This window comes from Protopterus annectens, chromosome 8.part0, assembly GCF_019279795.1.
Source record: "Protopterus annectens isolate FY-2018-M chromosome 8.part0, PAN1.0, whole genome shotgun sequence".
Lineage (NCBI taxonomy): Eukaryota > Metazoa > Chordata > Ceratodontiformes > Protopteridae > Protopterus > Protopterus annectens.
This window is the reverse complement of record NC_056741.1, coordinates 1,005,679,268-1,005,704,548: the sequence shown is the minus strand read 5'-3', so window position 1 is coordinate 1,005,704,548 and position 25,281 is coordinate 1,005,679,268.

Genomic DNA, 25,281 nt, shown 5'->3' with positions numbered 1-25,281 from the left:
CCACATAACACTATCAGACTTAAATGCATGTGGAGCAGCCATATCAACAAAAACCCTGTCAAACTAGCATTACTTCAACTGTATAACAGCAATACTGACATTCTATCCCTATGTCTGGAACATTCTCCCCCGGTTTGCTGGGGTGTCTCTACAGTGTTTGTTGTAAGAGCTATTTCCAACTACCCTCTGTGATGCTGTTTGTCACACAGCTCCATGAAGTCCTCCTCACAGGCAAGGAAAATGGCCAACACCCACATGAAGTAATCCGTTATAGGAGTGTGTTTCCATGCTATTGGGTATGGGAATGATACCACAGCTGTTCTACATGCAATTAGCAAGTGGTGGACTCCAACTGGTGCACAGGCCATCAGCTGCTCATGAGCATTATCTTACAAGAGACAAGCTGCTGCCTATACAAAACAGATGTATATCCTACATCTGTCTCAGAGAGAGAGAGCGAGAGAGAGAGAGACAGACATAACCAAACAAACAGACAGACATAAAGACAGACATGCACACTGAAACTGATGGATTATACCAACTGAACCAAAACAAAAAACAGGTATGTCAAACAATTAAGCATGTAATGGAATGTAGTAGGGAGTATGTAAACATGGAAATTAGGAAGTTCAAAGAATATCGTCTCTCAGCAAGACATGCTGTACTGATATATTGCTGAGCAGAACCTATGGCCATAGCATTTGTGTCTGTCTGCATTGACATAGAACACAGCTCAGGGCACTGAGTCACCCGATGAAAGAATGGCTCACATATGACCACCACTGGAGTGTGTGTTGCACAATGCTGACTGTGACACTGCTAGGCCAGCTACTGGGATGTCACAGATATCCATATGTTAATTGTCAATACAAATATGATATACATGTTTGTCTCAGACATGTGATGGACCTATACAGGGTATTTGCATGCTGAAATACTGTCGCAACTGTGTGTGTTGAACTACATGTGATATACTGAGCTCATGCCATTCAACTGTCCAGTGTTATGCACACTGACCATATGTGTGCCTCATATTTGTAGTTATGTCATCAAGAGTTGTGTTATATCTGGCAAATAATTGTAAACCTGTGAACACTGACATTACAACATCACCTCATCTTTCTTTTGGCTGTAACCATTAGTGGTCGTCACAGCAGATCATCTGTCTCCATGTCTTCCCATCCTCTGCATCTTGCTCTGTCACACCAACCACCTGCATGTCCGCTATCACCACATACATATGGGTCTATATCAGAATCGTGAAAGCTGTCGTTCTCGAATACATGTTCATTGACACATAATTGTCTAAGAACGAGAACAGCGAAGGACAACAACAGTAAAATTGAAAATGTCAAACAGATTTTCTTGGCCAGCAGGGTGATCATGGGGATGAGGAAATGAATCCTTTTCCCCACTGTAGTGCAGTCTTGGAGTTGGTATATTTAAGTAGGGGGGGTGTAGAGGGGCTTGTCCTCCTGCAAAAGCATTTGAAAAAGTGTTTTAGGTAAGGTTTGTTTAGTTAGATTTACCTTACCTTTCATTTTTGCTGTTGTTGTCCTTCACTGTTCTTTTTCTTTGACATTTATGTGTCGATGAACATGTATTCGCAAAAGACAGCTTTCCCGATTATAATACAGACCCCATATATATATATATATACACCTTATCTTAGACCTTCCTCTTTTCCTCTTACCTGGCAGCCTCATCCTTTCCCAAATATACTCAGCATTCCTCCTCATCACATGTCCAAACCAACATAATCCTGCCACTCTCTGACTTTGTCCTCAAGCTGTCCAACCTGGGCTGACACCCTAACATACATATTATTAATCCTATCCACCTTTATCACACCCAGTGCGAATCTTAACATCATTAACTCTGCTATGTCCAGCTCTGACTTGTGCCTCCTTTTTCAATGTCAATGTCTCCAACCCATATAACATAGCTGGTCTCATTACCCTCTTGTAGACCTTTCCTATCACTCTTAATCGTACCCGTCGGTCACAAATCACTCTTGACACTCTTTTCCACCACCCACATCCTGCCTGTACTCTCATCTTCATCTCTCCCCCACACTCGCCATTACTCTGAACTGTTGTTCACAAGTATTTACACCTATCCACCTTTGCAAACTGTACTCCCTACATGCTCACCATTCCTCTATCCTCCCTCCCATTCACACACATATATTCCATCGTAGTCCTGCTGACCATCATTCATCACCTCTCTAGACCATACCTCCACTTCTCCAGGGTCTCCTCAACTGTTCTCTACTCTCACTACAGAACACAATGTTATCTGCAAACAGCACATTCTATGGGGACTCCTGTCTGATCATGTCTGTCAACCTGTCCATCACCACTGCAAATAAGAAAGGTCTTATAGCTGATCCCTGCTGTACTCCTACCTCCACCTTAAATGTACCTGTCACTCCCTGAACTCACTGCTGTCACACTAGCCTTGTACATATCCTGTAGCATTCTTATGGATTCCTCCACCACTTCTGACCTCCTCATACAATACAACTCCTCTGTAGGCATCCTGTCATATGCTGTCTCTAAGTCCACAAAGACACAACACAGCTACTTCTGACCTTCTCTGTATGTCCCCATCAACAGTCTCAGACCAAACTGCATCTGTACTGCTCTTTCCTGGCATGACACCATACTGCTGATCAGTAATCCTCACCTCCCTTCTTAAACTAGCTTCCACCACCATTTACCATTACCTCATGCTGTGACTGATCAATGGTATCCCTCTGTAGTTACTACAGCTCTACACACAATCCTTATTCTCATAATCAATACACAAAGACATTTTATCCACTCCTCGTGCATCCTCTCACTTTCCAAGATTACAGTAAACAATCCAGTTAAAAAGACCACTGTCATTTATCCTAAACACTTCCATGTTTCCATAGGTATGCCATCTGGACCAATAGCCTTTCCATTCTTAAACCTTTCCACAGCTATCTTTACTTCCCCCTTGATAATCTGTTGCACGTCTTGATTCACTATACCCACATCATCCAACCTTCTCTCTCTATCATTCTCTTTATTTAGCAGCCCATCAAAGTACTGTTTCCACCTGTTCTACACACCCTCCTTCCTTGTGAGTACACTTCCACCATTATCCTTTATCAGCCTTATTTGCTGCACATCCTTCCTAGCTATGTGCCTCTGTCTAGCCAATTGGTACAGGTCCTATTCTCCATCCTTGGTGTCCAACCTTACATACAGCTCTTCAGATGCCCCATCCTCAGCCTTTGCCACCACTCTCTTTGCCATGCACCCCATCTCCCTATACACATGTCTACTTTCTTCATCTGTCTGACAATCCCACTTCTCCTTGGCCAGCCTCTTTCTCTGTATACTCCCCTGTACTTCCTCATGCCACCACCAGGTCTCCTTGTCCTCCTTCCTCTGTGCAGGTGTCATGTAAAGCCCCATTCTACTCATCTCCCTTACAAGCTTGGATGTAGTTACCCAGATATTTGCTCAGTCTTCACTGCCACCCACTGCCTCTCTTAACTCTTCCCTGAAGTCAACCTCAGATTCACCCTTTCTCAGTATCCACCATTTGATCCATGGTACTGCCCTCACACTCCTCCCACTCTTCTTGATCACCGTCATCCACAGACCAACATTCCATGCTGCCTAACTGCACTTTACCCTGTCACCACTTTACAGTTACCAATCCCCTTAAAAACAGGCCCATCTGCATAGGAGATAATCCACCTGTGTGCATGTCACCCTATGCCCCTCAGTCTTGCAAAACTATGTATTCACCACAGCCATGTACAACCTCTGTTGCAAATTCTACCACCATCTCACCTTCTGCATTCAAATGCTTAACACCATACCTACCCATCACTTTTGCATCCCATCTGTCCCCTTCACCAACGTACCCATTGAAATATGCTCCAATCACCACTCTTTCTCCCTTGGGTACACTCATCACCAAATCATCCAACCACACCAAAGTATGTCTGTCTCATCCATCTCACATACAATTAGCAGAGCATATGCACTAACAACTGTCATCATTACACCATCAATCAGCCTCTAAACATCACTCTACCTGACACTCTTATTACCTCCACAAACACTCTTGTCATAATGTTCCTTCAGGTTAAAGCCTACACCAGTTCCCCTCCCATACACACCATGATAGAACTATTGTACATGACTCCTATACACACAGATGTGCACCCCTTCCATCTGGTCTCTGGCACACACAATATATCCACCTTTCCTCTGTCCAGCATATCAGCTAGCTCTGTCCCCATACCAGCCATATTCACAACATTAACAGTTCCTACCCTCACTACCACACCCCTAGCCTTTCTCCTCTCTGCCTGCCATATGAGCATCAGATATCCTCCAGGGTATGTATGTGAATGCAAAGGCTGCTGCACTATCAAATGACATACATGTGTTACAGCAATATGAAGAAAGTATCACTAATTTCCTACCCTCACTACCACACCCCTAGCCTTTCTCCTCTCTGCCTGCCATATGAGCATGAGACATCCTCCAGGGTATGTCTATGAATGCAAAGGATACTGCACTATCAAAGGACATATGTGTGTTACAGCAATATGAAGAAAGTGTCACTAATTGTGGCCCATAGCCCACCATGTATGTGCGGTGTCCTCCAGATGTCCTGCCCTAACAGGTTGATATGACTGACTGAGCAGCAAGACTGTAATTACAGTGTGCCATACTGACATAGAACAGAAATGTATAGCAGGTATTACCTGTGCATACGTATGTATGGGTAGATGTACCTGGCTGCCTCACAACAACTGACATGGGATGCAAAACATCAGTAAGCTGTACATGTGTGTAACCTTAGTTTCTGTGCATCCAACAGAGTTACACTTCTACAGCTACTGGTTGTGGCATTGCCCTGACACAGACATGGGTAGTATAATACGCATGAGTATCATGTTGAAATTGTAGAGGTGGCCAATTGTGTTCTGACCTTGTATCCATGCCTATTACAAACAGATAATGACCACATACATAGGTGTCTGGCCTCAGCAATACCTTACTTGTAAAACCTGTCTCCACCAAAGTAGAATAAACCCCTTTTCTGGACAGCAGCAATGCACAAAGCACATAATGTGATGCTATATTGGCTGTACAGGGCAAAGTAGGAGCAGGCACCAACTGGACAGCATGTCACTCTTTGTCTGAATGAGCATAGTAGGTTACAGATGGATTACTGTAAGGCTAACTATGAGTACAAATTGGACACATTCAGTAAGGGTGATCACAAGACCATCCTCACATATGTCTGCAGTCTCAGAGGCAACAACCCAACCCACCCTGTAATGGTGGTCAATCACAGCACATACACACACACCATAGCTAGAGCCAACCTGCTGCAGAGAGGTTTAGGGCATACATCACCCTCCTGGCTCACCATCAGTATAGGTGGATATGCACAGCACATGCACCCCTCCCCTCATCATTGTGGGTCAGGTGTAAACTGCCTAATCAAAGTTACCAAAACAAGTCCCCTTGGGGCCTGATAACATTCTTGTCTGCATCCTACATGAACCCAGGCACATGTTTCCAGCTCCATTACACACTGTATGCAAGCAAAGCCAGAGCACCATTGACATCCCATCTGCAAGGAACACAGCCACTGTCATCCCTCTACACAAACGTGAATGATGAATGGTGGTTTATGCAATGGGAACATGACACATCAGAACCAGAAGTACAATGCATGTTCATACAGTGCTTCCAGGTACAGGGGTATGATGTGTTTGTAAGTGGTGGCTAATGATAGTCCATATTCATGTGCTGGCTCTGTAAAGAACTCTGGGCAATGTCTGAATTCCTGTGATGTGTTTCCCTGTTTATTTCTTCCAGGTGCCATGCAGCAGCAACCACCTTATTCCAATGCGGAGACAGCACTCATCACAGAAGCTGTAGTCTTAAACTATGCCATCCTTTCTGGCCATAGACAGCAAAATCTGCAGGAGTGAACTGCCCTGTGGGTTGTGATCATCCACAGAGTGAACATCTTGGGCCACTATGGACACACATACGATCAGGTCAGGCATAGAGCAACTGACCTGATACATTGTGCCTGGCAAAGTGCTGCTGCTGTAGTGAGGGACCGTACTGCTACCAGTGGGGGGGGGGGGTCAGCCACACAGGCCCCACTTAAAGTGACAGAGGAGCTCCTTGCTAACCTTGGGGTAGCCCCCACACAAACTCATACATGGAAAACAGCAGTCATGGAGGTGGGAGACACCCAGGCAACAGGCGAGGAGCATCCAGGTAAGGCCAAAGTGCACATAAATGTAATGAGGTAGCATTTAAACTGTCTTCTATAGAGTCTCTAGATGCATATTTCAGTGCAAACTGGATTAGTGGGTGGGGTTTAGTAATGCACACAAGTGCAACTCTATGGTGAAGGACAACAAATTGTGTAATAACGTGGTATGTACTGTACTTGTGCAGAAACGTAGCATTCATCTTGTACCAATGCCTAATGTCAATCTTCTGACAATACTTCTCCCTCACAATTACATAGGTCCCTCTGGTCTGCACATGGGACAGCAGCCTGACACCAGTAAGTATGGGATTTTCCTGTTGCGACTCACCAGTACCTCATGCATGCTAAAGTTAATTCATGTGACCATGCACACAACTGTTACACTCAGCCATTTGGCAATATCTGCATGTTCACTTGTGGTGGTGTTTACTGCATTGCATCATGGTGGTCACCACAGGGGCCTATTTGTAGGAGATGTCACATATCTATAGCATACCTCACAACCTGTCATTGCAGGACATCTGGACAAAGACTGACCAAATGAGAGGACAAAGGCCCAAAACTAGGGTCATATTGTATATATTAGTGGTATACAATTCATATGAATGGTATACACACCTGTTAGAATGTCAGGTATTTGTAATATACAAAAATGAGACCACAATAGACAAGTTCAAAACACTGTCAACCTTTCATGTGACCTATAACCTGTACAATTCAATTGTAGAGTAAACAAATCTGTTAAGGGAACAATAATGGCACATAACAATAGTACAACAACCTAGATGCATATGTGTGAACAGGCTGAAGCTACTATTGTGTTGAGGCAGCTTTCAATATAACTACAGCAGCACATCTTATTAGGTACACACCTGCCATCAATTACAAAGACTCTTTGATTAACAATAAATAATGGTCAGTTGTCCTACCAGGATTATCCTAACATTTACCCAGTTGCCTGCTACAGCAACAGCCATGGTTCACATAGAGCTGATGAAGCTGCTAAGGGACCACATGTTTCAAATGTATCAGCCTAGAGAAGGGTACCAAAACATTTCCACAGCATAGCACATACCATGGAGCACAGTGCAGGCAGTCATCAAAAGGTGGTGAAATATGGGGCTACAGTGACATTGCGAAGGAGTGGACATCCCATCAAAGTCTATGAGAATACAAGATCAAAACTGGCCAGGGAGGCTGCCAGGAGCCCTACAGCAACAGTGAAGGAGTAGCAGGACTCTACAGCAAGTACTGGGTGAGTACTGCATGTCACAACAATCTTCCATGGCCTCCATATGTCCTGCCTATAGGGTAGGGTTGGAAGATGGCAGAGGTTTCTCACACCAAACAATATCCAGGCCTGGTGAAAGTCTGAAAAACAATACATCAGATCTCCAAAAAGAAAGTGGGAAAATGTGTTATGGTAATATGGGACCATGGTCGAACTTTTTGACCACAATTCTGACAGGTGTTTTTTGTGCAATAACACCACTGAACATCACCACAACAACAACACCCCCATGGTGAAGCATGGTGATAGCAGTGTCCTGCTTTGGGGTTGTTGTTCACAAGCTGGAACTTGGGCTGTAGCCAAGTTAGAGGGGATTATGAACAGTTCTAAACACCGGTCCCTTGTGGCTCCAATCCTTCTGGTGTTTACCACATAGCTGTGGATGGTGAGGAATTCCACCTTTCCACACAACAATGGCCCAAACCATGCATCCAAATCAACCAAAGGATGACTTTACCAGAACACATGCAATGTTCTGCACTGGCCGAGTCAGAGCCCACACCTACGTACAATAGGATATATGCAGGGTGACCTGAAGAGGGCAGTGCACAGGGGATGCCCTTGCAATCTGACATAGTTGGAGGTGTTTTGCAAGGGAGAGTGTGCAAACATTGGCATGTCAAGATGTGCCATGCTGATAGACACCTTCCCAAGAAGACTGCATACTGTGATTGAATCAAAAGTGCTTTAATAGAGTATTACTTTAAGGGTGTGCACAGTCATGCAAACGGCCGATTGTACCTATTTCATTTACCATATATTACCTGTAACTGGTGTGTATGTTCTACAGTTGGATTGCACAGGTCATATGTCATACAAAATGATGGCAATGGTATGACCTAATTTCTGAGGTCTCATGTGATATATCACAAAAATCTGGCATGTTAACAGGTGAGTGTACATGTACTATATCCACTGTAAGTTTGGGAAGTTGTTTGAGTAACTGGCTTTGTTTTAACATACATGTACTTCAGGTTATGCAGTCTGCACCTCAAATTAGGACATAAATTAGTGGCACCAATCCGCAGTTCAACCCAGTAATGTATCAGACAAACACAGGATTTATGAGGAACAGACCAAACATATGAGCCACACATGTAGACATTCAGCAAAACCCTGTATAGTTGAGACATGTTCTGTAGGAGTTGCCACAGTGCTATACTGGTGAAGAGCAATGATTTACATGGGTGTAGTGTACGCTAGGTGAAGGGCCATCACCTACTAATGCCACTCATGTATCCCAGAGGTGTATATTAGTATTAACGGTAACTGGAAAGGGCTGCACTGCCTAATGCTGAGGGTCTGTACAGAGTGTGTATATTATTGTCTGACTGTGTCATAAATGCCCCCAGTCAGCTGATGTGAGGTCTGTGTAATGCCTTTGAGGCACCTCACCTGTGTGTGTGTGTGTGTGTGTGTGTGTGTGTGTGTGTGTGTGTGTGTGTGTGTGTGTCTGTGTGTGTGTGTGTGTGTGTGTGTGTGTGTGTGTGTGTGTGTGTGTGTGTGTGTGTGTGTGTACCAGCAAACCTTATAATGCTGGTAGTAATTTACATATGTTGTTTTTCCCTCACAGGTGGACATGGTGGCTGCGGTCCCTCCTGCTCTGATAATGATGTCAGTATCTCTGCAGACTCTGACCATAATGATACTCATATTGAGGCACTGGGGGGGTTGCCAGGTGCTGAATCTGTGCCATCAGGTGGCATCCCACTTTTGTCAACCCCATCCCTGCACACAATCACAATGCCCACACATACCCCGTCACCAGTGGCAAGAAATAATGGACAGTTGGTGAGTGGTGGCATGGAACAGGCTACTGTGGTGACTATGGAAAGTGAGGGTGCAGGCACTAGCCATAGCCAGAGTGCTGGCGAGGTCCCACACAGGCAGATGGGCAGGGGTGCTCTGAGGAGGATTGCAGCCTGTCATGCCCCTGTTGCAAGTGCCACAGCAGCAGTCACCAGACACATGTTTTGGGCCATGATAGGGGCACAGGCACTTAGTGAATGTAATACCAGAAATATATGCAGGGCCATGGATGAGCATGTCCCTGGTGTCCATGGCGATATTCATGAAGTCACTGCAGCCATCCATGAGCATACTGAGGTCATGGATAGATGGTGGGGGAAGACCTTGGCACTCTTTGACCATGGAATATCTGTGCTTGAGCATTTGGCAGATGATGGCCAGCAGCCACATGGATTTATGGCAGCACCACAATCAGCTGAGGGTCTACATGGCCATGCACCATCACGTTCCCATATTGGCAATATTACTAGCACTACTGAAAGGGGTGTGCTGTCCACACCATGACGCAGCAGGCCATGGGCATGTGATCCTGGCTGGTCCCAACAGTGAAGCGGATCCAGCAGGCAGCAGTCACCATCGGGGAGTAGTACTGCATCTGGACTCGGCCCTGGTGGTGCCAGTGATACCCTTGGCAAGCCCAGTTCCCGTGTCCGTGGCCAGAGACGGTGAATGTATACCCTGTCATGTACCACCCACAGCTATCCAAAATACCCCTGTGTAGGGTGCCCACATGGTGTGACTGTGAATACAAACACACACACATCACCATCAGAAAAGTCACCTCCACACACACACACACACACACACACACACACACACACACACACACACACACACACACACACACACCACCCCTGCACAACCCATTTAATGAACACTCCCCCAAACACACACAAATGATCTCAACTGTATGGCCCAGCCTAGGCTTCTGATAAACCCACACGACACCTTGTTCATAAGATGATATCTCACATCCATGCCATCCATACCATCGATGCAGGAACATGCAAATATGAGTCTGATGCACAGGGTGATTTTAACAGAGTGTAGCTATTTAATGCTGTGTAAGGTGCTGTCATCTGGCATTTGTAATGGTTATGCATCAGAGTGTATGTATTCCTTTTCAGCCATGATGCATTATTGGTGTTAGTAACACTAAGCAAATGTGTTCTCACATGCTGTATTCTGTTTGTGTTTCAGGTATCTGTGTGTCAGCAGGATGTGGTGCTGCAGACATCAACAATAAGGGGAATGGCAGTGTTGTAACACATCGACCATGTCATTGTCAAGGTACAGCTGTATCTGCACACATTTCCCAGTTTTGTGTAACAGTTCTTGCATGTGCCTCACAGCCTATAGGGCTAAGGGGTTGTATCTCAGTCTTTGGTGGTTGACATCAGCTCTATTATAGTGGACAATGGTAAGTGTGGTGGGTGGAACACACCTCAGATTGCTAACGCCCTCAACCCCAGAGGATATTGTGTCGACCAAACACACAGAGAATACTGTTCACACACACACACACACACACACACACACACACACACACACACACACACACACACATGCACACACAGGATAACAGTTCCCAGTGTTGTGTCTGGAACCCCTACCCATCAAGTTGTGGTACCACACTATTAAGCAGTTATTGCAGGTGGCACAGGACTATTATTGTAAAGAGTGTTACAAGGTACCTGCAAGGTGAATAACATCATGTGGCCTTGTGGGGTATGAGTTACAAGGTACCTGTAAGGTGAATAACATCATGTGGCCTTGTAGGGTATGGCAATGATGGCTGTACTGAGTGAGAGAGTACTCATAATAGTGTCGCATACAAGTCTACTCACAACCACTGGTATACACACACACACACACACACACACACACACACACACACACACACACACACACACACACACACACACACACACACACACATTTGCCAGGACTCATATTAGAACCCCTAGCTATGTAGTTATTGGTATTATAGTGTTATGCAGTTACCACACACACCACAGAGTTTATAGGTTGGGGAGTATCCCAAGGTACCTATATAGTGAAATACATCTACAGCACTTGTAAGGTATGGCAGTGGTAGTTGTACTGGATGAGATGGGCCACCAACTACTTTCACCCACATGTTTACACACTCATAAACACTTTTATACACATTAATGCACACACACATTTGACAGTGCTGAGATCCATAGGTTCAAAGATTCATAGGTTTGTACATGGCAAATGGCCATGGAGGCTTTATAAGGCTAGCCCATGAGAATACACTGGTTTCATGCCACCTGATGATACTCCCCAGTGTGTCTACTAAGTATAGTCACTGCAATTATCCCAGGATGGGTATTCTATTTCCCATCCACTCCTCCGGATTTCTCTTGAAGAGGGCCAGTGATGTTCTCTGCTTGACATGTATATGACATCTATTCCATAGCGTGGCCAGTCTCTGGGTTGTGAACCTGCCCCTCCAGCATGTCCTGTTGATTGTGAGGATGGGTTGAGGTGTATAGGGCATGTTGTGTGGACAGATTGGATTCTTCAGATGTAGCATTCCTGACACAGTTGGGTCAGACATAGCTGTGTATGTCAGGCAGAGATCGCACCTAAGTAGCCAATATGAGACAGAGATTCATTGCAGTTGTTGGAGACTATCCATATGGGGCAGTTGTGTAGTACCTAAGATCCGCTTTGTGAGGCACATTTGTAGTCTCTCCTGTTGTTTCTGGTGTCCAGTTGGGTATGTGGCAAATGGGCCATAGTACACATTGATGGGCGTACTGAGGAGAGAGTACAGGGAAACACTGCCCTTTTATTTTCTGGATTCAACACCCTTAGTCAGGAGAAGTGACACATGGAAGGACTTTCAGAATACAGTGGCACTGTGGTGGTCAACAGAGAGCTCACTGTCAACCTGTGTTCCCAGTTCTGTTATACCAACATCCGTGTTCAGTGGACTATCATCAATGTATTATTTTATAGAGCCGTGTTGTACCCAAAAGTGATGGTGGCACATCATCTGGTATTGAGCTTATGTCCAGGGTTCTGACAACAGTCATAGGTCTCAGAGAGGCCTTTGTGAAGGATGTCAACTTCACATGGGGGGGGGGTAATAATAGCACCCACCTTGTAGTCATCTGCAAACATTGTCAGCCAGGGCACCTTTGTATTGGGCTGGTCCTCAGAAGTGTGGATCCCAAACATGAGGGGACCCAGGTCCACAACATGTGGGGCTCCACCCATGACTGTTCAGCAGTCTGACATGGAGTCTGCTGCTTTCACACTGTGGGTTCTATCTGTGAGCCGGTTTGCAGGCCACCTACTGATGTAGGGATTGTTGCCTACCTGAGTGTGTTTGTGTATGATTCCTGAGTGGGGAATGATATCCAAGGATTAGATAGGCTGCCCATCCTGTTATCTATTCCATACTGTCACATTGTTATTGCACATGGCACAATACTTATAGGGCTGCATATACAGGTCCCTCTACAGTGGATGACAACTATGGGCTTTGTAATGTGGACACTGGGACATGTACTCTGTGGGCAACAGCAAAAAACAGCAAGATCCACTCTCCAATGGATATGTTTAACACACAAACAAAACAAGCCCCCACAGACAGGATACTGTTCTTACACCCACACACACACACACACACACACACACACACACACACACACACACATACACTTGTCAGGACTGAGATTAGGACCCCTATCATCTATTTATTGTTACTACAGTGTGACACATTTATCACACACGCGACGGAGCTTACATGGTGAAGGTTGTCCAAACGTACTTCTAAAGTGAGAAACATCACCAGCCCTTGTAAAGTATGGCAATGGGTGATGTACTGGTTGAGAGAGGCCACAAAATAATTTAAATTACACATATACACACTTATGCACACACATTTGCCAGAACTGGGATTAGAATTCCTACCTAACTAGTTATTTGTAGTATAGTGTTATGCAGTTATCACACACAGCACAGAACTTATGGGGCTGAGGTCTGATGAAATGGACTACTAAGGTGACTGTTATCTGAAGGACTGATAAGATAGGAAAAGGGGAAGTGTACTGGGTTTGAATGGACCCAAAATATTTAACTTATAAGCACACACACCAGACATACACACGTTTACATTTGCCAGGACTGAGATTAGAACTCCTTCCTAACTAATTATTTGTACTACAGTGCTAAGCAGTTATTGCACATGCCACAGAGCTTAAATGGCTGAAGCCTGATGAAAGGGATGTTTAAGGTGACTGTTATCTTTAGAACTGCTAAAGTAGGGCAATGGGAAGTGTACTGGGTTTGAATTGACACAAACGCTTTAACTTACACACACACACACACACACACACACACACACACACACACGCACACACAGGATAACAGTTCCCAGTGTTGTGTTTGGAACCCCTACCCATCAAGTTGTGGTACCACACTATTATGCAGTTATTGCAGGTGGCACAGGACTACTATTGTGATGAGTGTTACAAGGTACCTGCAAGGTGAATAACATCATGTGACCTTGTGGGGTATGTGTTACAAGGTACCTGTAAGGTGAATAACATCATGTGGCCTTGTAGGGTATGGCAATGATGGCTGTACTGGGTGAGAGAGTACTCATAATAGTGTTGCATACAAGTCTACTCACAACCACTGCTATACACACCAATGCGCACACACACACACGCACACACACACACACACACACACACACACACACACACACACACACACACACACACACACACACACACACACACACACATTTGCAAGGACTCATATTAGAACCCATAGCTATGTAGTTATTGGTATTATAGTGTTATGCAGTTACCGCACACACCACAGGGTTTATAGGTTGGGGAGTGTCCCATGGTACCTATATAGTGAATAACATCTACAGCACTTGTAAGGCATGGCAGTGTTAGTTGTACTGAGTGAGATGGGCCACCAACTACTTTCACCCACATGTTTACACACTCATAAACACTTTTAAACACATTAATGCACACACACATTTGACAGTACTGAGATCCATAGGTTCAAAGATTCATAGGTTTGTACATAGCAAATGGCCATGAAGGCTTTATAAGGCTAGCCCATGGGAATACACTGGTTTCATGCCACCTGACGATACTCCCCAGTGTGTCTACTAAGTATAGTCACTGGAATTATCCCAGAGTGGGTATTCTATTTCCCATCCACTCCTCTGGATTTCTCTTGAAGAGGACCAGTGATGTGCTCTGATTAACATGTATGTGATGTCTATTCCATAGCGTGGCCAGTCTCTGGGTTGTGAACCTGCCCCTCCAGCATGTCCTGTTGATTGTGAGGATGGGTTGAGGTGTATGGGGCATGTTGTTTGGACAGATTGGTTTCTTCAGATGTAGCATTACTGACACGGTTGGGTCAGACATAGCTGTGTATGTCAGTCAGAGATCGCACCTAAGTAGCCAATATGAGACAGAGATTCATTGCAGTTGTTGGAGACTATCCATATGGGGCAGTTGTGTAGTACCTAAGATCCACTTTGTGAGGCACATTTGCAGTCTCTCCTGTTGTTTCTGGTGTCCAGTGGGGTACGTGGTAAATGGGCAATAGTACACATTGATTGGCCTACTGAGGAGAGAGTACAGGGAAACACTGCCCTTTTACTTCCTGGATTCAGCACCCTTAGGAGAAGTGACACATGGAAGGACTTTCAGAAGACATTGGCACTGTGGTGGTCAACAGAGAGCTCACTGTCAACCTTTATTCCCAGTTCTGTTATACCAACATCGGTGTTCAATGACAATCATCAATGTATTATTTTATAGGAGCCGTGTCGTACCCAAAGGTGATGGTGGCACATCATCTGGCATTGAGCTTATGTCCAGGGTTCTGACAACAGTCATAGGTCTCAGAGAGGCCTTTTTGAAGGATGTCAACCTCACATGGGGGGGTTAATAATAGCACCCACCTTGTAGTCATCTGCAAACATTGTCAGCCCGGGCACCTTTGTATTGGGGTGGTCCTTAGAAGTGTGGATCCAAAACATGAGGGGACCCAAGTCCACAACTTGTGGGGCTCCACTCATGACTGTTCAGCAGTCTGACATGGAGTCTGCTGCTTTCACACTGTGGGTTCTATCTGTGAGCCGGTTTGCAGGCCACCTACTGATGTAGGGGTTGTTGCCTACCTGAGTGTGTTTGTGTATGATTCCTAAGTGGGGAATGATATCCAAGGATTAGATAGGCTGCCTATCCTGTTATCTATTCCATACTGTCACATTGGTATTGCACATGGCACAATGCTTATAGGGCTGCAGAGTGTCTACAGGTCCCTCTACAGTGGATGCCAACTATGGGCTTTGTAATGTGGACACTGGGACATGTACTGGGTGGGCAACAGCAAAAACCAGCAAAATCCACTCTCCAATGGATATGGTTAGCACATAAACAAAACAAGCCCCCACAGACAGGATACTGTTCTTACACCCCCCCCCCCCACACACACACACTTGTCAGGTCTGAGATTAGGACCCCTATCATCTATTTATTGTTACTACAGTATGACACATTTATCACACACGCCACGGAGCTTACAGGGTGAAGGTTGTCCAAAGGTACTTCTAAGGTGAGAAACATTACCAGCCCTTGTAAATTATGGCAATGGGTGATGTACTGGTTGAGAGAGGCCACAAAATACTTTAAACTACACATATACACACTTATGCACACACATTTGCCAGAACTGGGATTAATATTCCTACCTAACTAGTTATTTGTAGTATAGTGTTACGCAGTTATCACACACAGCACAGAACTTATGGGGCTGAGGTCTGATGAAAGGGACTACTAAGGTGACTGTTATCTGAAGGACTGATAAGATAGAAAAAGAGGAAGTGTACTGGGTTTGAATGGACCCAAAATATTTAACTTATAAGCACACACACCAGACACACACACTTTTACATTTGCCAGGACTGAGATTAGAACTCCTTCTTAACTAATTATTTGTACTACAGTGCTAAGCAGTTATCGCACATGCCACAGAGCTTAAATGGCTGAAGCCTGATGAAAGGGATGTCTAAGGTGACTGTTATCTGCAGGACTGCTAAAGTAGGGCAATGGGAAGTGTACTGGGTTTGAATTGACCCAAAAGCTTTAACTTACACACACCCAAACACACACACACACACACACACACACACACACACACACACACACACACACACGCACACACAATTTTTCATTTGCCAGGAGTGAGATTAAAACTCCTACCGAACTAGTTATTTGTACTATAGTGTTACAGTTATCACACGCACCACAGAGCTTATAGGGCTGAGGCCTGATGAAAGGGACTTCTATTGTGACAGACATCTTCAGGACTGCTAAAGTAGGGCAATGGGAAGTACACTGGGTGGGCAAGGCCTGTTAATTCCTAGATCCTACTGAAAATTCTCTAAATGTATGAACATGCCCAGTGTGACCTTCTATAGTAAATGTGGGAATCCATTCCAGGATTGTTGTACTCCATTTCAGTTTGTTTTGTTCTTCAGCCATACCTCTCAACCTGTTGGTGCAGGATATCTGGAGAAAGCCTATCAAAATTGGGAGACAATGGGCCATATGGTGATTGTGACTATTTCTTTCAGTAATGTATGAGTTGCTAGGATTACAGAGTATGTTTTAGCAGACATCTGACATATATGACATTTGACACTGTCATGTATTGTTTCAGTACCTCATGACATACCTCCTCAGATCATCACAGTGATTTACCAGGGGAATACAGGATGGATGATGCACACACCAATATTATGGGCCAAATGCTATGCATTCTTGCACACTCCAGCCTATTGAGAGGTGTGCCTACAACCAATTGACTACTGAAGCTGTGGAAATGGACCAGCACTGTGGTGATATATTAAAATGTTGGGATCTCTGCGCATTTCTGTTCTGGCATGGTCTGATTTCCAGTCCGCTGTTGGGTATATAAGTCAGGCAGGATCAGGGTGACAGGCAGACTGCAGAAAGATTTGTAGGGGATAAGATATGTGGAAGGGGGTGTCCTGGGGGGTTCTTATCACTTCATCGAACTGTGTAATCACCGACACTCACCTCTTCGACACCAATCCATTGACGTCCATATCATCGACAATTCCGGTAAGCGATCTTCCCCCTCACAGGACCCATGGTAGTGCTTCTTCCTGTGTTACACCAATCAGGGTTTACGTGATTCCGTAGAATTTACCTTGAAAGTGCTACCATGGGTGCTGTGAGGGGGAAGATCGCTTACCGGAATTGTCGATGATATGGACGTCGATGGATTGGTGTCGAAGAGGTGAGTGTCGGTGATTACACAGTTCGATGAAGTGATAGGAACCGGTCCTGGGTCATATATGCTGGCCTATAACTACCAGTAATTTGCACAGGGGTCTTCTCAAAGGTTGATTGCACTTGGAGGGTCTTGTGTGTGTCTGACTGTTTGATCAGCCTGGAGGTGTGTGCGTGTCTCACATATATGTATGGCCCACCTCATTTTGCTTGGCTGGCCACATTTTGGGGTCAGGATGTTGCATAGGATGAGTGATCAGGGAAAAGTGTGTTACTCCCATGGCTGTGGGACAGGGTTCTGTGGGTGCAGGCATGCAACCATCTTTCAGGGTAGGACTTTTTGCAATGAATGCATTCCCATGTTTAGACCCCTAGCCCTGCCTGTTGACTGTACAGAGTATCACAGAATGTCCAGATTTATGACTCATATATCTGGTTGGTTACCCATACGAGTGTGATTTTCAGGGAAAAGTGTTTTGCAAGTCACTCAGGGTTGAAGTTAGATATCACTGACAGTTGCCATTGCTGTTTCAGACTTCATATTCTTCAGACAGTCCATGTTAATACAATCATTCCATCAACTTTCTAACATTATTAGAACAGTATTTTAAAGGTATCCTTCTCTTTGGACCTTTATTACCCCATTATTCATGGATTTGTCCAGATTTCTGGCTCTCTGACACTGGCAGGTTTGCTCCTAGCAGTTAGCAGCATGGCTTTTCTTTGCATTTTATAGACTGTGTTATGTTGGTGTTATGGACCCCATGACACTCCCTTAACAGGGCACATTGGGTGAGGCATGGGCATTTGCCAGAGATCTTTAGGGCAGGTGTGACAGATGCAGTCTATCTGTAGCAAGGCAGTGGATTCTGATGATCATATCTTCCCAGGCTGCCGGCAGTAGACACCCCTGGGATGGCACCAGTAAGTTGACTGTGGGTGTTACTGACAATTGCTTTCTGTTCATGTTGAGCCATCACTCAAGTTGACAGGTGGATGCTGCTTAAGGCTAGGGACATGTTACTGCATTTCTATGGGACTATGGGTGGGGGGAGGTGACACATCTGTACGCAATACACATTTGCGGACACTGTGATGATATTTGCTTAACATTTTGGTCCCATTTAGCATACTGGTGTGCCCTAGCTTTGTGACAACAGGCATAACAATATCAACCACAGTTCAGATTGTTCTGTCATAAGCATTTGTAGTTTCAGACTTCTTACCTTTCAGAACCATACTGCCATTGCCAGACCTGCTGTGATATCACTGTGTAAGTCTGTAGGTGGGAATTTCATGGTTGTTGCCATGTGGGGGCCTTTGTCAGACATTTCTGTATGGTTTTCTACAGCTGATCTGCTGGGAGAGGCTGGTGGTGGGTATGGGAACCTCACTTTGACATCCATGCATGTGACCTATGACCCCCCCAGTTATTTGACTCACCACATATACTGCAGTGGTATTTGTCATCTAGGGTGGTACTGCATAATGTAAGTAAGCCAGTACTGGGAATACATTTCCTACTGTCCCACAGAGCTGTCAGTTGTCTGCTGCTATCCCAGTAAGTCACTCCATTCCCTTGCATGCTTGTATCAATATCATAGACATGTTATCAGAACATTCTACTCTATTAATTTATTGTTAAGAAGACTGACTTACCTTGTGCCTAAGGCAGTTGTGAAGATGGTGCTTGAGGGCTGACTAGGTTGGATGCACACAGTACACTGCCTATACATGGTAAAGTATAGGTGGTGTGATGTCTGGCATCCATTTTACTGTGTGTGCGAGTCAGAGAGAGATATCAGTCCCTTGGACCCTACAGTGTTAGTGTATGTGCTATGCGTTGCCTCTTTGCCAAGGACAGGGCATACTGGGCACGTCGCCATTTGCCTAAAGGGGCAGGATCAGGATGTTCCTCATCTGAGTCCCTCTGTGCCTGTGGAGACCTTGGCAATGGTGGGGGGCTGTGTGGCTCTTCCCCATTTTGTTCCTACTGCAGCTGTTTCCACAGGATCATATTATGTAGCATGGTACATACTATTAACATGTGTGCACATATGGCTGGAGAGTACTGCAAGGCTCCATCAGATATGTCAAGGCAGCGGAACCATGACTTCAGCATCCCAAACACATGCTTTATAATGATCCTGGTTTGTGCATTTGCCTCATTACAGCGTTTTGTGTGGGTGTGTGTGCATTTTTGATGGGTGTCATCAGCCACGGCTCTAGTGCGTAGCCAGCATCCCCCCACCAGATGGCCATATGGGATGTCCCCACTGGCAAATGCCTGGTACAGCTGTGACAAATGCCAGATGTGGGAGTAGTGGTAGCTTCCAGGGATGCCAGCACACGCATTCATGATAATGCCCTGGGCATCGCACGTGACCTGGCAGATGATGTAGTGGAACCCCTTGTGGTTTAGGTAGACCCTACCCTGGTCACCAGGTGGCGCTTTGATGTGGATGTGCATGCAGTCTATAGCACCCAGTACCTCCGGGTAGTCTACTACATGGTGGAAGAGATGCGTATTGCTGGTCCTCTCCTCATGGGTGCTGGGGAAGTAAATGTGCTCAGCACCATGTGGTCGCATGGCATCCAGGAACTGGTGGAGTATCCAGGACGCAGATGCCTGTGAGACCTCCATGATATCCCCATTTGGTCTTTGGAAAGTACCTGTAGCTACTATTCTTAAGGCTGCACATACCTTGGTATCTACTGGGATGGGTTCCCCTCTGTTGGTTCTGGGTCTGAGGCAAGGCTGGCACAGCTCAACAAGTTGCTGAAGTATGTCCATGTCCACCCTGTAGCACTCTACTATCTCCAGTTCATGTAGCCCCTGGTAGGTTACCCTGAGTCTGGACACTCTTCTCCTCCTCCTCGGTCTGAGTTGATTGTCAGCATTATCCTCCTCAGTATCCTGGGCCGCTTGCACATACTGATAGATCAAAGTGACAGCAGCCCTTAACATTTTTTGCTAGTTTTGTCAGTTAAAATTCCCCCATATGTGTACACATATGGTGCAGAGTTTGTGGGAAAAAAACAGACTGGAAGGTGTTTGCATAGTTTATAGTGGTGTGCTGCTGATGCTGCCTGTGTGATTGGCTGACTTTGAGACATTCCACCTGCCAGCTATTTTACTTGTATTTGAGCAGCTGTATTTTGCTATTTCCCTTTTTTTTTCTTTGCCCCCTTCCCATCTCTGCAACTTTTAAGCCCCAAGGCACAGCACAGAAACCCACTGCCTAAATGTAAACAGTGCTGCTATTTCCGTTTTTTTTTTGTTTTGTTTTTTTTCTTTTGTTTAAGTCCCAGTGCGTGCCATGCACACCAGTTTAGCTAAGGTAAACAGATTTTATTTTCACCAATAAAATCACAGATAAATTTTCACCAAAATAAAAGTTTGGTGTATTTTATGGATGATTTTTATTTATGTAAACAGATTTTAGCAGAAATGGCCCTCCCTGGATGATAACATGCTCTTCATTTCATGGTATAAGACATTACAGCCTCAAACACTCACCCTTGATTAGCTGTGCTTAGCTAAGTGCAAATCTGGGCAATGGAGCTCCAATGTGCTTACAGCAAGCATGACACACACCCTTTTCATGTCAGCTGCTCCTTCTGCCTACACTCTCCTGTTCTAGCACCTAAACTGTTAGGTGCAGTGTGTGGACTTAGAATATTTTGTGGTTCAGTAAATTTCCCCTCATTTGCATACCCCACTGCCTTAGTCCATAGTTACTACTCTGACATGGAGCCTTTCCCCTTGACAACCAGTGTTCCCTGGTAATGTGTTGATTCTGCATGCCATTGACTATAATGGCAAAATGCAGATTTCCCTTAAAATTGAGTTTTAAATCTTTTTTTTTTTTTTATTTTCGGCACGATCCTGTTTGCGCGCCCTTGCCCTATGCTTAAATGGCCAAGATCAGCCAAAAGAAATATACTTTGATTTTTTATTAAATTAAACACTTTCCCATGCCAATGGCCATATATTTGACCATTGGCATGCCTAAAATTTATAATACATGTTTCTATTTGAGGTGTCATACCTCCGTTTTGCTATTTGAGGAAATGTGTTCAGTTAGTAACCGAGCACATTTTTGCAATTAGCACTGTTCTTGCTCGGATGTCTGCCTGCTTCCTGAATTGCTAATTTACCTCATTTGCATGGTTTTCACCAGCAAAAGAGATAATTAGCATTCTGCATGGCTTTCTATGCAAGAACAGTGTCAGCAGGCTTGTGCATGTCAGAGCAGCTGTTTCCTGAATCGTTCAGCGGCCATATTCCATGCAGGAATGGCCACACTGCTCCTGCATGGAAAAAAAAGTTTAATGAATCCCAGGGATTGTAAATACCAAAGATAAAATGACAGGTAAGACTAAATATAAATGCTCTAAAAGTACAGTATATGTGGCTGTTCCAAACAAAATATCTCAGTCATCCCAAAGAGTTTGGCCAGGCTCACAATGCTATAGTGAGTCTTCTATTTCTTTCGGTTGCTTTTGTTATGGGTCGCCACAGTGGATCATCTGTTTCCATTTCTTCCTGTCCACTGCATCTTGTTCTGTCACACTAACCACCTGCATGTCCTCTCTCATCACATCTATAAACCTTATCTTAGGCCTTCCTCTTTTACTCTTAACTGGCAGCTCCAGCCTTAGCATCCTTCTCCAAATATAATCAGCATCCCTCCTCAGCACATTTCCAAACCAATGCAATCTTGCTTCTCTGGCTTTGTATCCAAACTGTCCAACCTGAGCTGACCCTCTAATATACTCATTTTTAATCCTGTCCATCATCATCACACCCAATGCAAATCGTAACATCTTTAGCTCTGCCGCCTCCAGCTCTGACTCCTGTCTTTTCATCAGTGCCACCATCTCCAATCCATATAGCACAGCTAAAATGAGTACAGGTACAGAAGTTAATCAGGATGTTTATTTATTATTTTATTTTATTTTATTTTATGTTTGTTTTGTTTGACATTTGTTTATGGGGAAAATCAGAGTGGGCAATAATCCCTTTTCACCAGATTCCTTGGTAGAAAATATGCAGAACTAAGTCAAGCTTACAAACAGATAAAATATACTACATATACTGTACCTGCAAAACAGTATTTACAACAGTCATATAGAAGGTATGCTTATAAAGCATGAGTGCAGTTAACACTGAACAATCTCTCGTCTAACACAAAACGCTCAGCACTAGACAAGGATTTACAACAGTTGTCATTCTGCTTCAGAAGTTTTAAACATACTACAGTAGAGAAATGCTCCGAAAATAAACTTTGGATATAACACAAACTTTTATAATCACTCATCTTAAAATATTAAGCCTGGGTGTCAGTATACTATGTAAGCTTCCTACCTACATATACAGTCTAACACTTACAACATAATGAATGCATTAACAATACCACATGGAAAAGTACCTGCTCTTTTGTCATCATCATTTTCAGAGTTTTGTATAATAGCAAACCTATCTCCACTTCTACAATTTCTTAAAAAGATTTTTGTGTGTGGATCTTAGAATATATTACTAATATGACATCCTAATAAAAAAGTAACATGGCTTTCACTGAAACTAGAGCACTTTAACAGTGTTTGACTATGGATGATCAAAATGGACAACCCTGTGCATCAGAAACACTAGCAATTAATACCTGAAACACGTGTTTTTTGCAAGGGACAGCCGCCACACTTACCAAACATATATACTAACTCTGCAGTCATAACAACAGAAAGAGGGGGAAATCTCCCAATCATTATCAGCATACACTTGGAAATCACACTGACAGTGGTTTCCTGTGGAACGCTGGGATCGACATTACTTTACTAGGCTTTTTTTTTTCCTTCAGACAACTGTCACTTGAGAAATTCCATCTTAATCACCTGTAGAAGAGCCCTCTAATAGCCATTTGTGCAGTTAACAGATTACAAACATTATATATACCATAAATACAAATGGTAAATAATGGAAACTATTTTAATCAATATATAAATATATGCATATGTATATGCTATGTTTTCTTGCTGATGTAATCTAACTGAACGACACAACTCACATTGCAAAAATCAAGTTATGTAATCTAATACTTGACATGTAATCTTGTATTCCCAAACATGCAAGTTCTGTACTTCTTGAATATACAATACCTACATTCATTGTCACTAAATATATAGCTTAACATGTATCTATTCTTTATCTTACTGTTATAAAGGAATACAGTAATACTAATAACTCACTTACACAGACTTATAAAATCATATTTATAAGGCAATATTTCAAACTTCATCTTATAAAAGTAAATCACTTAGATATACCTCTGCAAACAATTACTTAGTGTATAGCTTATAAAACTAGAGCAGAGTTAATTATCTAAACATTGATTATCCAAAATGTCAATTATCCAAACACAGCCTTCCAAAGTTTTTGGGTAGGAAAAATCATAAAGTCTGAATATGTAAACATTATACGTATTCACTTGTGCATGTTTTTTGAGCTTGTAGCCCACACATGTGTAAAAAATATTCTTTATTGTATAGTGGAATCACTGAATGGTTAAAAAGTGTATTCCCTGCATGCAGAAAAAACATTTTAGAAGTTTTTTGATCCAGTTCAATTATATGTTTGATTATCCAAACAGTTTGATTATCCCAAACTACCCTAGGTCCCAATTAGTTTGGTTAATTGACTCTCTACTGTATATTGTATAAAATGCTTTGCCTAGTTATAAATATTACAAGCATTCAAAACAAAATGGGAAACTTTATGTACATGCTAATACAACTATTTATTTTGTATAATGAATGTAGCAGTTATTCTTTCACATTTATGCTAAGTTGCATTCTGCAAACAGCACAGTTATTCGTGCATAAAAAATGTGTTATATCTTCTTGGATGTCTTCTGCCTCATTAGCCTGGGTCATCAGTGGAAATTGTCCCAAAATCAGTTCACTTTCTAAATTTAATGAATGCAAAATGAGTGTATGAATGCATGAATAAATAAATAAATTGCTTGTATAACAGATGGAAGAAAATCATGGCAAAAATTAGGAAGTGTAGCACACAGCAGGGTAAAAGCACTCTCATCAAACTAAACACATACCTCAGAGGACAAATAAAGTCTATAAAATTCAAATTTGAGGTAAATTTGCCTGCACAGGCCAAGGTCAACCACAAGACATTCTTAGCTATGTCTAAAACCTCAAAAGCAATAAACAACTGTGCGCAGAGCTCATTGTTAATGGACCCACCTATACTGAGCCAGAATATATAGCAAACCTGCTGGCAGAGAAATTTAGCTCTAACTTTACCACTCTCTCCCCCTCAACCTCCCCTCAGGAAATGCCATCAAATATAACTTCCCTTACTGTCGTTAGGGAACAGGTCCTCAATTCTCTCTCTCTAAGGCCAAGAACACTACATCAATGGGTACAGACAATATCCCAGCATGCCTTTTAAATGGCATGAAACGTGAACTATCAGGAACTTTGAAATTGCTATTTAACTGTAGGCTCAAAACAGGCTTCCTGACTCAG